Source organism: Macaca thibetana, chromosome 8, assembly GCF_024542745.1.
Source record: "Macaca thibetana thibetana isolate TM-01 chromosome 8, ASM2454274v1, whole genome shotgun sequence".
In the NCBI taxonomy this organism is placed as follows: Eukaryota; Metazoa; Chordata; class Mammalia; order Primates; family Cercopithecidae; genus Macaca; species Macaca thibetana.
The window spans coordinates 21258586-21274800 of NC_065585.1; the positions used below are offsets into that span (position 1 = coordinate 21258586).

At 38.7% G+C, this 16215-nt stretch overlaps 1 protein-coding gene across 1 annotated transcript in view; it reads right to left on the reverse strand.

The window, feature by feature from the left end:
• FER1L6 (fer-1 like family member 6) overlaps positions 1-15523 on the reverse strand; it is a 286778-nt gene extending 271255 nt beyond the window's left edge. The window contains exon 1 of the mRNA XM_050801779.1: positions 15436-15523. The gene's annotated coding sequence lies outside the window, so the exon portion shown is untranslated. The remainder of the gene's footprint in view (positions 1-15435) is intronic.
• Positions 15524-16215: the final 692 nt, after the last annotated feature.

The window sequence follows — 16215 nt, forward strand, 5'->3', positions numbered from 1 at the left end:
TTAATTTAGAGGGCTGTATCAGATGGACACAATTAACTTCTCAGATTTCAAGTTACTCAGATCCCACACATGGACCTCTTAGTGTCCCACCAGTCTTCTCATTCATATTCAGAGATGCTGGAGAGGTGGCAGCAAGAATGGAGAATCTGAGCTGTGACAAATTCATGTCCCCCGCAGGACACAACAGGTCTGGACATTTGATTACAGCTCAGTCTTTAGAGAGAAATGACGTGTGACTGAAACGTTGAAACCCTTCTTCATGGATTTTTTTTTTATAAAAGGGAACATTTTGGTAGATGACACTGCACCTGCAGAGGTGATAATAACAGGATGCTGAGCTGTGCATATGTGGCAGGACTTACTGAAGGTGATGCTGTTCTGTTGACTTTCTATGCACTGGATGCTCTCACTTTACCTTACTCAATCCTTGCATCAATCTGGGAGGGACTTCTTACTATCCCCATTTTCCTGATAAGGAAAATGAAGCTCAGAATGCTTAGGCAACCCGTCCAGGGTCACTCAGCCAGTATCCTCAAAACTGATGTTGCTCCCCCCATGATTAAAAAGCATGGCTCTGGGAACTGTTATGCCTAGGCTGCTGACAGGGGCTGCTGCCCTGCTGTGATTGACATTCACAGCATGAAAACTAGAGATGGGTAATTTGGGCTGAACTGAGGAACCCTAAAAGGATTAAAGGAAAAGTTCCAGCATGTAGATATAATTGTGGGTGATCCCCATAGTCTAAAGAACGCATTGAATTGATGGACCGTGTTCTTAGATGAATACTGAGGCATTCAAGGGTCTAAGTAGCTCCAAGAAACTGGAAGCTTAGCTCTTATAAGATAAATTCTTAAACTATGCCAGCCTGTTTTAAAATGAGAGAACGATTCATTACTTCCGACAATAAGGAGTAAGTGAAGATTCCTAAGAATAAAAGCACAGAGGCAAGAAGGAAATTTACTAAGCAGTTTTATGCTAAAGGAAGCTTACTAGGCATTCTTATGCTGCTCTTTTTAGTAACACTGTATCTTTAAATCTTTAATACATTATGGTGAGGGAATAGTTACAGCGCCTCTTTGCAGCTGAGGAAGTCAAAGTTCAGAGAAGTGATGTAATTTGCCCAAAGCCACACTATGTGGAAATGCTTGAATTAGTGTAATGGAGAGAGCACTGAAGTCAGATGGGCCTGAGTTTAAATTCAACTCCAATAATTCCTTTTTTACTAACATAGAATAACTTACCTATTTCAGCTTCAGTTTTCTGGTCTAATAATACTTTATCATTTAGGATGCTTTTGGTTACCTGTAATTGAAAACTCAAATGAAAATGGCTTAAATAAGGAAATGTTACTATCTCACAAAGAAAGAAGTTCCAAGGCCAGGTATCTTCAAAGCTGAACTGAGTGGGTCTGCGATATCACCAGAGATCCAGGTTATTCCCAATTCTCTGCTGTGCCATCCTCCTGCAGCCTGCCTGCCCACACGGTTGCAAGATGGCTGCCACAGTTCCAGGTATCACATTCAGACAGGATAATATCCAAAGGAATGAGAGAGGCCAACTTCTCACACGTCTCTTTTAATCAACAAGGAAAAGCCTTTCCCAGAAGTTCAATGTCTGTAGTTTGGTTCTCAAATCCCATTGTCAAGAATTGAGTCACATACTCATGTCCAGACCCATCATAGACAAAGAGAATGGGACAACTCTGGTTAATTTAGACTAATAAGAATTACTTCTGAAATAAATCCACACAGGGAGGGGTAGATTCCCAAACAAAATCAGGTTGTTTTACTCCCAGCAAGGAAGAAACCTACTGGGTAGACTAACATGAGGGTCTTCTAGACAAGTTGCCTGGTAAAATACAAGACATTCAATAACATTTGAGTTTCAGACCAATTTCAGAGGAGTAGAACATACTTATAGTAAAAAATTTGTTATTTAGGCCAGATGCGGTGGCTCACACCTGTAATCCTAGCACTTTGGGAAGCCGAGGCAGGCAGATCACCTGAGGTCAGAAGTTTGAGACCAGCCTGGCCAACGTAGTGAAATCCCATCTCTGTTAAAAATACAAAAAAAAAGTAGCTGGGCATGGTAGTATGTGCCTGTAATCACAGCACTTGGGAGACTGAGGCAGGAGAATCACTTGAACCCAGGAGGCAGAGGTTGCAGTGAGCTGAGATCATGCCGCTGCACTCCTCAGCAAGACTCCATCTCAAAAATAAAAATACATAAATAAAAAATTAAAAAATGTATTATTATTTACTAGAAATTCAAATTTAGCTGCATATCTTGTATTTTTATTTGCTAAATCTAGCAAAGCCTACTTCTGGAGCTACCAAGGTAACTGAAGAGGAAAGAAATGTATGGAAAGTAAAATTTTGTGTTCTGAAAACAAAGGCCCTCATTATTATTTAAATTTAGGAAAAAGGATGGCAGGGTGTTTTACAAAAACACAAAGCAAAAGTGTGATGGTGTGGGGCAGCAAGAATGATGCACAACTGGTGTTTTGTAATAGACTGTTATCTCTGTTCTTTATTCATTTCTGATCTCAGTCAAAAGAAAAGCTTCTTTATTTTTGCCAACAACGGTAGCTTTGCTTTGGAATAAATTTAGATATTGCACTTGAAACAAGTCATTTTGAAGAACAATATCCAAGCTTGCAATTTTTTCAAAGTACGTATAAAAGAAAATCTATTATTTTTCATATTCCTAATTGATCAAAAAGATAACTATTTAAAGAAGTAATAGATGTAATTTATTGGGTGATTATGGCATAAATATAAGTAAAATAAATAACAGTAAAGTCATAAAAAATGAGAGGGAGGAATTGGGAATACACTATTATAAGCTACTTGAGTTATACTTGAAGTGGGGTATAATTTATTTGAAAATACATTTAGATTAGTTAAAAATGCAAATAGTAAACTCTAGCACAGTCACTAAAAAACTCTTTTTTTTTTTTTTTTAAGACAGAGTCTCACTCTGTTGCCCAGGCTGGAGTGAAGTGGCATAATCTTGGCTCACTGCAACCTCCGCCTCCCAGGTTCAAGCCAAGTCTTGTGCCTCAGCCCCCAAAATAGCTGGGATTACAGGTGCCTGTCTATCACATCTGGCTAATTTCTGTATTTTTAGAGAAGATGGGGTTTCGCCATGATGGCCAGGCTGGTCTCGAACTCCTGGCCTCAAGTGATCCACCTGTGCCTCAGTCTCCCAAAGTACTGGGATTACAGGCATGAGGCACTGTGCCCAGCTAAAAAACTTTAAGGCATCATAATTGATATGCTAAGAGAGGAGGCATAAATAAAATCATATAAAATACTCCAGAAAATGCCAAATAAAATGGGAGGGGGAGATACAAAAAACAAATGCAATGAACAGAAAACAGTTTGAAACATGGCAGATATTAATCCAACTATAACAATAATTACTCTAAATGTGAAAGGTCTAAATATATCAATTAAAAGACAGAGATTATCAAAGTGGATAAAAAAGCAAGACCTAACTGTATATTGTCTACAAGCAACTCACTAAATGTAAAGACTTGAATAGGTTACAAGTAAAGAGATGGAGAAAAATTATAGCATGCTAACACTAATTTTAAAAAGCTGGAGTAAATATGTTAATTTCAGACAAAGTAAATTTCAGAATAATTAAAATTATCAGGAAAAGAAAAGTGACATTACATAATGATAAAAGGGTCAATTCTCCTTTGACATGTATGCACATAACAAAAAAAATCAAAATTCATGAAGCAAAAACTGATAGAACTAAAAAAATAAATCTACAAATCTACCACATAATAGTAGTGGAGGTTTCAACACTACTCTGTCAATAATTGATAGATCAAACAAGCAGAAAATCAGTAATGATATAAATGACCTGAACAGCGCTAGCAGTGAGATAGACCACATTCTGGGTCATAAAACACACTTACAAATTTAAGAAATAGGCCAGGCATGGTGGCTCACACCTACAATCCAAGCACTTTTGGAGGCTGAGGTGGGCAGATCACTTGAGGTCAGGAGTTCGAAACCAGCTTGGCCAACATGGTGAAACCCCATCTCTACTAAAAATACAAAAAAATTACCCAGATATGTTGGCAGGTGCCTGTAATCCCAGCTACTTAGGAGGCTGAGGCAGGAGAATCGCTTGAACCCAGCGGGCAGAGGTTGCAGTGAGCCGAGATCACGCCACATCACTCCAGTCTGGGAGACAGAGTGAGACTCCATCTCAGGAAAAAAAAAAAAAATTAAGAAATAAAATAGAAATTATACAAAATATGTTCTTAGATCACAATGGACTTAAGCTAGAAATCAATAATAGAAAAATAACTAGAAAATCCCCAAAATCTGAAAATTAACATACTTCTAAATAACCCAGGGGTGAAAGAATAAGTCTCAATTTTTAAACTTTTGGATGAAATGAAAATGAATATACAGCTTATCAAAATTTGGCTACAGAAAAATAAGAATGTATAGCACTGAATGCTGTATTAGAAAAGAAAAAAGAAATACAATTGATAATTCAAGCTTCCACCTTAGCAAACCAGAGAAACAACAAATTAAGCCTGAAGAAGACAGAAGAAATAAAAATATTATGTGTTATAATTCTTAAAGGGTAGTCAAAGGAACAATTTTCTGAAACAAAAGTTATGTCTGAGGGGCATCTTGCATATGTTCTTGAACTAGTCTGTTATATTCACCTCTCAATGTCCACTACTTTTTCCGTCTCCTTTCCAGCACCCCTCAGCAATGAACTCAAACCAAGAATCTCACATCACCATTTCCCTTGCACCTATTCTGAGAATGCCCAGGCCATAGGCATTATTCTACCAAAACACCTAAGCTCATAGTCTCCACTTCACATCTCTACCTGCCAGTGAAAACTCAAAAATCTGCTTCTTCCTCTTTCCACTAAAGAGCTCATCCCCACCACGCACATCAACTCACCTGTACTTGCTCTTCCACCTCAGCAAACATGTCCTGACATGTTTGAATATAAGTTTAGGCTCAAAGAGATAACTTCTACCCTAAATGTTCTGGTGTGGGGGTCATGGATTCTCACTTACCTCCAAGTTTAATGTCATTTTCAAAAACCAAATAATACTAGAGAATATTTTTTTAGCATTTTCTATACGCCTTGTACAAAGTAGAGGACTTAGAATATATTGTCTAATATTTGAAATATCTATATGAGGTATATATTATCTCCATTACACACACACACACACACACACACCACTGAGGCTCATTAAGGTAAAGTTACATACTCAAGGCATCACGAACATCAATGATGGAGCTGGGACCAGAGACCAGACTTTTCTGACACCAAATTTTATTGCTTCAGAGAATGCTGAGTGCTTGGATTATGTGTCTGTGAAGCAGTTCTTATGTTGCTATATGTTTTAGATTTGAAAGTTGTCAAGATTATTCACCATGACAACCAGAGTCAGTACTGGTATTCCTTGTGTTCTCTATGAGAAAAACTGACTGTCAGGAAAACACTGAATGCCTGACTTTCCTTTTCATAGGCTTCTTTATGTCATTTTTGTCAGTTCCTTCTATGGTTGATCTAAAAACATTAGGTTATTTTCTTTCTCACAGATGTGATAGAATCTACACCAAAAAAACAGCAAGAATTATTTGAGTACTACGGATAAATAACATTTGGCAATACGTTTAAACATTGAAATTGTCTGAAACACTTTTATATAATTTCAACTGATTGAAAACCTCTGCAGCAAGAAACAGCAATTTTAAATATCTTCACAAGCTGTATTAAGCATAGAAAACAAGACTTAACTCTAAACAGAAAAACAAGTTTAAAATCAGTTTATTAAATACAGCCGAAATGATTGTATAGAATGTATTAGATATAATTATCTCTTATACTAGCCATGTTTTGTGACTTTTAACATCCAAATCACTTGCCGCAAACCTTGACATCCATCAAGCATAGAAGTTTACATTTCAAGAAATAGGAGATGATCTCTGAAGGAGAACAATCTGACGTCAAGAAAGTTCTTATCTCTTTATATAAAGTGTCAGGAAACATAAAAGAAAAACTGATGAAAAACAGACTGCTTGAATTTAATTACAAGACCTTTGTTCCAATCTAGTTAATTATCAAGTAGATTCTTTAACTTTGTATGCCCTTTCGGCTATGTTAAAGGCCAGAAAAGAATATACAACATAGAACCTCAGGAAACAAAGTACTTTTAGAACCAAGTTATTTGCTTCATTTCCCTATAATTAAAGGTGAATCCCTTCTACAAGATATTCATATTTCTGATTTAATATTTTCCCTTTTTGAGAAAGGAGAAGATTAGCAAGAACATCAGCACAATGATGGAAAAGGAAGTCCCAGCACTTGATCCCCCACAGAAATACTGATTTAACAATGATCTACAGAACAAAATAACTTTACGAGAAGTTCAGAATCCAGTTACGAAGTTGCAGCACCCAAGGAAAGAACAAAATCAAGAACAGTCACACTGAAATGAATAAGAAGAGCAATTTTACTTTATCCACATCAGCCCCTTCCCCAAGAAGATGCAGCTCAGCACTAAGAGCTGTTGCCCTGATCCACAACTTCTCCCTGTGCTAGGGGCAGTGTGGCTGGGGGTGAAAAACAGGGCATACATCCAATGCCCTGTACTTTCAAATACTTTCTGAGGGGCTGGTTCTTATCTTGTCTCACCCAGAGCATTGACAGAACTGGTGTAGTTTTATGGGGGCAATTAAGAACAAAGGAAAGGAGGAGGGCAGCTTTCTGTACCCAGCACAGCTCTACAAGATTAGGAGAAGGTACACAACTAAAGGTTTCTACACAGGGAAACGGAGGATAGTGGAGCATGCTTTCAATGTCCTGGCCCACAGTACAGCAATTAGATATCAGAGGGGGCAAGAGATTATGAGATCACCCACCAAAAAAAACAGTAAGTCCCTCTAATGAAGAATTTACACACACAAGACCAAAGAACATACAACCATGGAAAAGGTTGGAGAAACTCCCAGAATCTCCAGCCAGGCTGACTGACAAAAGTCTTTTCCTATTGAAGTCAGTCAAAAAGACTGGGAGAAGTGGCTGTTAATTCAAATATATGGATACCAACATAAATCCATGAGGAACACAAAGAATCAGAAACATGACACAATCAAATGACCAAAATAAATTTCTAGTAATTAATCCTAAAGAAATGGAGATCTATAAACTGCCTGACAAACATTTCAAGATAATTGTCTTAAGCAAGCTCAGTGAGTTATAAGTAAACATGGACAACTAAATAACATCAGGAAAATGATACAGAAAAAAATGAGAATATCAACAAAGAGAAACTATTTTCAAAAAGAAATTTTGGATCTGAAGACTATAATAACTAAACTGAAAAAATTCACTAGAGGACTTCAACAGCCAATCTTATCAAGCAGAAGAAATAATCTATAAACACAAAGACAGATCATTTCATTTAAAATTATCTAGTCAGAAGAGCAAGAAGAAAGAAGAATAAAAAAAGAGTGAAGAATGCCTACGGGACTTATAAATGTTATCAAGCAAACCACTATAGGCATTGTGGGAGCTCCAGGAGAAAAATGGAGACAGAAGTTGTATTCAAAGAAATAGAAACTTTATGAATATGAGGATACATACATATATGTCTATAACAAATATATTTTCCCAAAATGTAGCCTGTATTTTTACTCTTAATGGTGTCTTTTATATTAGCAGAAATGTTTAAGAAAATCATATTTATAATTCATACAAAAATTCCCCTTTAGTGTTTTTGTACCTGTTTTAAAATATTTGCCTACTTCAAGACCACGAGGAGTCTATTCTGTTTTATTCTAAAGGCTTTATTGTTTTATCTTTCATATCTGTGTCTACAATCTATCTGGAATTAATTTTCAGGTATAGCATGAGAAAAGGATCAAGATTTTTTCAGCATGGATATCTAATTGACCCAGTATCATTTACTGAAAAAAAATTGTAATTCCCCCCCCCATTTCACCATAGTGTATTTTTTGTCGTAAATCATGCTGCTGTGTATGTGTGGATTTTTTGGCACTCTATTCTGTTCCTTTTTTTTTTTTTTTTCTGTCTAACCTTGCAACACTATCTAAACTATCATAATGACTAGTTCTGCAGGTCTTATTCTATGGTAAGTTAAGTCCTTTGACTTTTTCTGCAAGATCACCTCTTTTGTTCATGGTTCTTTACTTTTCCATATAAATTTTTAGAATCAACTGGGAAGTTACCACTATCACCCACTAAAAACAACAAATACTGAGACTGTGATTAGAATTTCTCCTACAGAACAATTTTAGAGCACTTAACTTATAATATTAAATCTTCTAATCTTTTCATTTATTAAGTCTTCTCTAATTTTACCCAATAATAAATATTGTATAGTTTTCAAACTATGTATTTTATTATATTTATTCCCAGGTAAACTATTTTTTTCTGTCTGTTGGAGACTGAGTTCATTTTTTGTGTTTTGTTTGCTTTGTTGTGTGTAGATGATCTTGTAGTAAATATAAATTCAGCCAATATTTGAATGAGTGATATTAAGTTACTGCATGACTTTTGCTAATAGATTCCCCTTTCTGGGCCCTGATTGCCCATCTTTAAGTCAGTTGACCCACATTATGAGTTCACATCACAGAATATATCTCTTCTCCATAGTTCTTCACATAGTTTGAATTTTACCCTTGTGTAATCATTGGATGACATATGTTTTCCCCATTAGACTATATGCCCATTGAGGGAAGCGACATACCTTTCTCACTACTACATCACCCAGTACCTGACACAATTCCTATAGCAGAGTAGGTACACAACATGTATTGACAAAAAAAGAACGACTGTAAAATAAGAGCTTTTTTTTTTTACTCCCAAGATCACATAAGTGGACCAGTGAAGAAAAGATCTAAAAAAAGGGTGTTCTGCTATTGAAAAATGTCTTACAGATCATTCTAGTGTCCACCTGTTTAGAAATAATCCCAGTTTAGATGATGTAGCAATCGTTGTTCTCAGCAAAGACAGACCAGAAAGCTCTATTTCTGTGGAAATATTAAGTGCCTCATTCTAACATGGAACTTAGCAAACACATTCATGTCTGTTAAAGCAACAATTTCCAATTAAATCTTGTTCCTTAATCCTTCTATTTGTTGAGGACTCAAACCAAGCTAATGTTTTTATGACTTTGAAGCCTGCCCCTCGTCCTGTCTCTTGCAAAATAGTATATAAAATTCAGTACCTTGTCCCAAGGTAATAACTTACCTTAACTCTCACCTTTACAACAGTTGTCAAACCATTTTTGAGATGAAAAAACTGAAGCTCGGAGAAGTTAGGTAACTTAGTTCACATATCCAGAAAATAATAGTGCCAGAATTCAATTGTAGTTCTGTTAGAATCCAATGTCTAAGCTTTTTTTTTTTCTGCCCACTATACCATGGTTTCCCAACTGTTTGTTTGTAGATTCTCAAAAATGTATAAAGTTTCTCTAAGAGGTTCTTAAAGGTGATGATACCATGTTTTTTGTTTCTAACTTTAATCAATACAATAATTATCAAAAACCTTTCCCTTTAATACAGAATATATTGGAGTGCTTATGTAAGTGAATCAAATGAGCAAGCAACACAATAAGTAGAGATTAGATGAATGTGCCCATGACTCAGTGTATTATTCAACTGAACACTGCTAGCCACCATATGGCTTTGATCATAATACAGCTTTAGATTGCTTTTATTCTTAGACACATATTGCTTCATTTATGCCTCAGTGGATTATTGCAAACAAGAATGAGAAACACAAATGTTGAAATACAGGAAGTTAATGAGGAGCATAAAAGGATTGTAATTCTGCATATTACCCTCAAAATGATCTGCAGAAAGGCTGTAACTCACAATCATCTCATCAGAATTTGTATGTGGTACATTTAACTGTCTCAGGGACTTCAAGAAGTGATGTTTTAAAAATGGAAGACACAATGATCATCACAATTAACTTGGCTTTTCATTTATTGGGAAGAAGTTCTCTCCATAGTCCATATGATAACATGCAGAGAAGTGTAATGATTTAAATATTCATAACATAGTTTTTGATATATGTAATTGTGGAATCAGTTTGTGTGCCACAAAGAGTGAGGAAGTACCACAAAATACTAGAAGATATCACTACATGAATTTTCCATTTTTCCCTTTGCCTTGGACAAATGAAACCCAAGGAAAGAATCATTATTTGACTAGACCTAGCCAAAAACATAACTCAGTGGTTTTCAATCCTGACTGTTCATTAGAATCACCTGGGGAGCTTTTTAAGGCCCAGATGACTGGGCCTCAAGATCAGAGCTTCTAATTCAATTCTCCTGGGGTGAGGTCTGACCATAGATATTTTTATCTTATTCCAGGTGATTCTACTGAATGTGCCTTTACTAAACAAACCCTCTGTAAGTAGACAGCAGCATTCCTTACTAGCAAAAGTTTATTTTGTATCCAGTTTATTCTGAATGTAGTTTAGGAGAAAAGAACACAGGCTGAAAAGCCAGGGGTCCTGGGTTGAAGTCCTGACTTGGCCACTGTGTGATCTTGAGCAAGTCACCTCATTTATTTGGTTGTCCTTGCTCCTTGACATTAGCACTTTGAGCCACTTGGTCTGTAAGATCCCTACTGCCTCTAACATTCAGTTACTTATTAAATGTTTTAACTTTTATATTAATAACAATATAACAATCAGCAAAGCATAATATTGTGGAAAGAGTTTAAACTTTGAAGTCACATCATGTGGGGTTCAAATTCCAGCCCTGCCAACTTTGTAAGTGTGTGCCTTTAGCCAAGTCATCTGACCTCTCTGAATGTACTGAAATGGAGAAAGAATTGTGATAAAGATTCAGTGAAATACAGAACTTTGCACATTATATATCTCAACAAATTGTAGCTGTTTTTATTGCTGTTTTTAATGTTCTGGTTGTTGACATTTCTGCTGTTATCTTATTATTTATATTTATTTACATATATTTAGGCTATTTAATATATTTAAGTACTATATATTTTTTACATAGTCAATATATTTGTTAACATTATAGATAATATATATAAAATATCTAATGTGGTATACTATATGTTTAGTATATTTATATTTATGTTCTTCTATTTCCTTGCATCAAGAAGTGAACGAAGATTCATTTGGAAAAGAGAATAATGTCAAAGGGATGATTGACTTGATTGTCCCTGATTCCTTGGGTTTCCCATCTAGGCCAGCAGGAGGCTGGCATCACTCATGTGGAGAATGTTTCTGTTAGACAGCTTTTTCTCTCCTGTGACCTTCACAAACTTGGCTGCCATCAGATCTTGCAGTGGAACTGACTGTTTCAAAGAGAAGAAACCATAACACTGCTACAGAAAATGAGAAAATGGCTTTCTGCCCCCAGGTTTGCAACAGACATGTTCAAATCTCACCCATCCTACCTTTTACACCATCTCCAAGCCCCTCTCTCCCAAACACCATACCTGGGCAAGTATATCAGTTAGAGCATAGATTCAGCTGCTACAACAGAAACCCAAAGTAATAGTGGCTTAAACCAGATGCAAGTATTTTATTTCTGATTTATAGAACTGCCCGGATGAGACTAATCCTGGACTAGTAGACGGATATCAGAGATCCTGGTTCCTACCCTTCTTGCCCCATTACCCGCCAACCACATGCTCCATCCAGGACAGCTCACTCTGACATTCTCATTCCAGCTAGCGGGAACAGGAAATGGGGATGAATGGAACACAGGCCTCCTCTTGAGGACATAACCCATAAGACACATAGGTAAATTCTGCTTGCTTCCATTGGCCAGAATTTAGTCACCTGGCCACACCTGGCTACAGAGGCGGCTAGAGAAAATGTAGTCTTTATTCTGGGAAGCGATGTACCCAGCTGAAAACTAAATAACTACAGAAGCCAGGAAGAGTGGCTATTGATGGACAAATAGCAGTCTCTGCCACATGAGTAAAGACATGGGGTAGAGTTCAGGGATGGAGAAGACTCCAGATCACTGCAGATTCAAAGAGTGGTTTTCAAAGGACCTTTGTCCCAGTATACATAACTCTAAAGCATCACTAACTGCTGGGGCGCCATTTTTTCTCTGGAAATTTGGAACATGCCCCAACACAAACACATGGTTTTTTTTTTTTTTTTTTTTTTTTTTTGAGTTGGAGTCTCGCTCTGTCACCCAGGCTGGAGTGCAGTGGCACGATCTCAGCTCACTGCAAGCTCCACCTTCCAGGTTCATGCCATTCTCCTGCCTCAGCCTCCCGAGTAGCTGGGACTACAGGCACCCGCCACCACACCTGGCTAATTTTTTCTATTTTTAGTAGAGACAGGGTTTCACCATGTTAGCCAGGATGGTCTCGATCTCCTAACTTCATGATCCACCTGACTCAGGCTCCCAAAGTGCTGAGATTACAGGCGTGAGCCACCGCGTCCAGCCAACATGGTCCTTCTTATGTCAGAAATACAGAGTGACAGACTCCATTATGCATTAGTCATGTTTATAAACAGGTTTGTTTTTCAGGCCACGTCAAAATATCTCTTGCTCAAAACAGTTCTAAAACGTCCCGTTGTCTCAGGCCTTTCCTTTGACGCATGAGAGTTCCATGAACACTTGGAGACAGAATAGCTCTGGAGTCTCGGACTCAAGTCAGGAATTGCATGGCTTTCATGGGAACCAGAAAAGCTTGGCAGGGCTGGGTCTCGTGTCATTTACTTCAGCTCTGGTGGGGCGTGAACTAGTTTGGGTCCTCTGGAGTGCTTTGAACCCAACATTTCCCCCACACTGCTGAGCTACCTACCAGTCACGGCAGCTGTATAAGGTCTCTGAACCTCTGCAGAGGCCACATCAGCTACAACAAAGGCCCCCGGTGTGTGCCCCCCACCTCCTGCTCTCAAAAATCAGTCAGGCTTGAAACAGTGCCAGGTGCATGGTGAGCATCATATAAACAATAGCTATGGTTTTTATTATTACCACTGTTTCCTGAAGAATCTTTAGAGTTTGCCTGTGAGTTGCATAAGGGCATAAATTATCTTTTCTCATTCGTGCCTCCTCAGCATCTAATACAGTTCAAGTCTCATATCCAACTCTATTCAACCTATATATATAAAGCCTCTACTATGTGCTAAGTACCAACCTGGGTAATGGGACATAGTGATGAATAAAAGCCTTGGTTTGTGTTGTTACAGAACTTAGAGTTCAGCAGGAAATAGTTGTGGAAGGAAAAAAAACAAGAGAAGGAAGCAGGAAGGATGAAATGAAAGAAGAAAGGAAAAGTTGATTTTTGACTGTAAGGGCAGGGAATATCACATGTATTGAGCAAAGCCATGAAATTTAAGAGTGGAGAAATTAAAATGCACCTTGACCCCAGGCCACCTTGAAAGCTCTTCTGAGACAACCCAGCTCTAGCCCAACTGTCCATCAGTGCAGCTTTAGCAAAAATACATCAAGCTACTACTACTCCTTGCCCCGAGAGCCCAAATGGTTTGGGGTGAAAAGCAGCCCAGCATAAGTACCTGGATGAGGATTAGACCTAAAGCAATCAGAGCCCTGCAGAATAGGAGCAGCAAAAGGCCAATATTTTACCATAACAAACAGAGGTCCAAATATATCCACAGTTCCCTTGTGTCCCCAAAGTCAAGTGAATATAGATATGCATATTCCTCCAGCAGTAAATAATATATCAATAAACAAAGGTGACAGTGGCTCAAAGCAGATCATTTTTGGGAAGGGACATAGGGTCATCACATGGGAGGGCATATTTGGTTAGAAGTAACTGCTGTGATAAGCAATCCCAGAACCTCAGTGGCACAGTCACAGCCCAGTGTACATAATCAAAAGACTCTGCTCCATACAGTCATTCGGTGCCTCAGGCTCCTTCACCTAGTGGCTTGACTATCCCTTAGAGTCTCAGAGTCCTTGCTGGACCCAGCTGGTAGTCAGGAAAAGGAGCAAGAAGGCTTTCTTGCTAATTCTGCTCACTCATCTCCTCTTACATTTCATAGGTAACATGGCCTCATCCAGATGCACAAAGGCTGGGAAATCTAGTGATTTTCCTGGCAAGAAGTGGGTTTGAGGGAGCATTTAGCAAGCTTCTGCCAAAGAGGGTTTGAGGAGCTTTTTATCTAACCACATAAGAAAGTGAACTCATGGGCAAGAGTGATGGCACTTCATGTAGGGATACCTCCAGGTTCTCTGGATAAAACTACAAATGAGAAGAGTCCCAGTTAATGGGGCTCACTCAGTCATTACAGAAACATTTGAGTGCCTACAACATACTGGGCACTGGGTAAGCATTGATAAACACAACAGTGCCTGTCTTCATGGAGCTTACCGTTTAGCTAGAAGTACAAACAAATGAGTATTCGCAATTCATTGTGATAAGTGCTCTCATAGTATATATACAGAATGCTCTGAGCTTGCAGAGAAGAGCTCCCAACTCAGATTGGAGTGATTAAGGAAGGTGTCCTGAGCATCATTTGCCCTGTCTACCTGGTCCCACCCATCGTAAGGTGATTTTTCTTCATCTCTCACTTCCATGTTTATTACAGGAGTAGCCAATTTTTCTAGCATGGCCAGCCACAATTGGTGGCATAACCATAATCTCCTTCCCTAGGAATATGGGAATTAGGATAGACACAAATCAGGCTCTCTCTGGGTAGATGAGCCTGTAACATGTAAGCCTTGAGAGTAGTTGGGGAAGCAGAGGAAACAAGTTTGGAGGGAGAATGGAACAGGCATATAGAGAGGAGGAAGATTGGAGAATCCTGATCCTAGTTGTCTCTGAGGCTTAATTCAATCTCTGTTCTCCAGTTCCATCAGAACCCCAGGGTCCTCATAATAAATGCCCTCTCTTTGTAAAGAGCGAAATCAAGCCGGTTCCTCTTACAACCAATCAAGAATTCTAACGAATACAAATACTGAGGACTCTCATCTTAGCAAAGACCTGATGGGGCAGGAGTGGAGAGCCCAGTGACGAGATGCAGATGGTAGCATGAGGCTGAGCCACGTGTACCTCATAGGAAGATGTTCATGTGATTTTAAGTGGAAAAAAAAAAAGCCAAGTGCATATAGCATAATAGTATTTATAAAGTAAACCAAAGGAAAAAACAACTTTATGTGCTCAAACAAAATTTTGGGAGACATATAATATTGTTTACAATGTAATTCTGGGGAATGGGGCTGGGTATTTAAGGGGGCTTTCATCTCTTTCTAGTTTCCTGTTTTGTTTGAAATTTTAGTGATACGCATATTATTTTTGTACACTGAGACAGACAGGTGGAGAAGGGTGGAAGAGAATTCCAGCAGAAGAAACAGCACATGCAACTTGTATTAGTTACACAGCTATGTAGAAACACCCGAGACTGGGTAATTTATGAAGGAAAGGGGTTTAATTGACTCACAGTTCCACACTGCTGGGGAGCCATCGGGAAACCTACGCTCATGGCAGAAGGCAAAGCAGCAGGCACCTTCTTCACGGGGCAGCAAGACGAAATACATTCGAGCAGGGGAAATGCCAGACGCTTCTAACACTATCAGGTCTCGTGAGATTCACCCATTATCACGAGAACACCATGGGGAAACGATCCCCGAGATTCAATTGCCTCCACCTGGTCCTGCCCTTGACAAGTGGGGATTATATGGATTACAATTAAAGGTGATATTTGCATAGAGACACAGAGCCAAACCATTTCAGCTACCACAGATCATTTTTATTACTAATTTAGCTTCGAGACTCAAAGTTAAGGTGTAAGAGGTTTCTGAAGTTATGCAGTCACCATTCCCTCCTGAGACCACAGGCAGAGCATCCTTAGCAATGCAGAGTAGAGGAGATGGGAGGCTCCAAGGAGTTCAGGACGGGGTGAGTGAGAGGAGAGCAGATGGCAGGCTTGTGGTTGAGGCGTCTCCTCATGAAGCAATACTCAAGGAGAACAGCAAGGACAGATGGGGTTGACTAGGAGACAGGAGGCCCCTTGCAAGGCAGGACAGGGGTGATAGGGTGAGATGCTATATTAGGGTCAGGGCATATGGCCAATTCACCTTTCTCTCATCCTGAGCACCCAAGAAATATTACCCCCCAACTCCTCTCCAGGCACATCCTCCTCTTTGTTCCCATGGCCACTGCTCTAGTTCAAGCCTTCACCACTCACCCTACCCTTTTACAACCTCCGTCTCCCTCTATC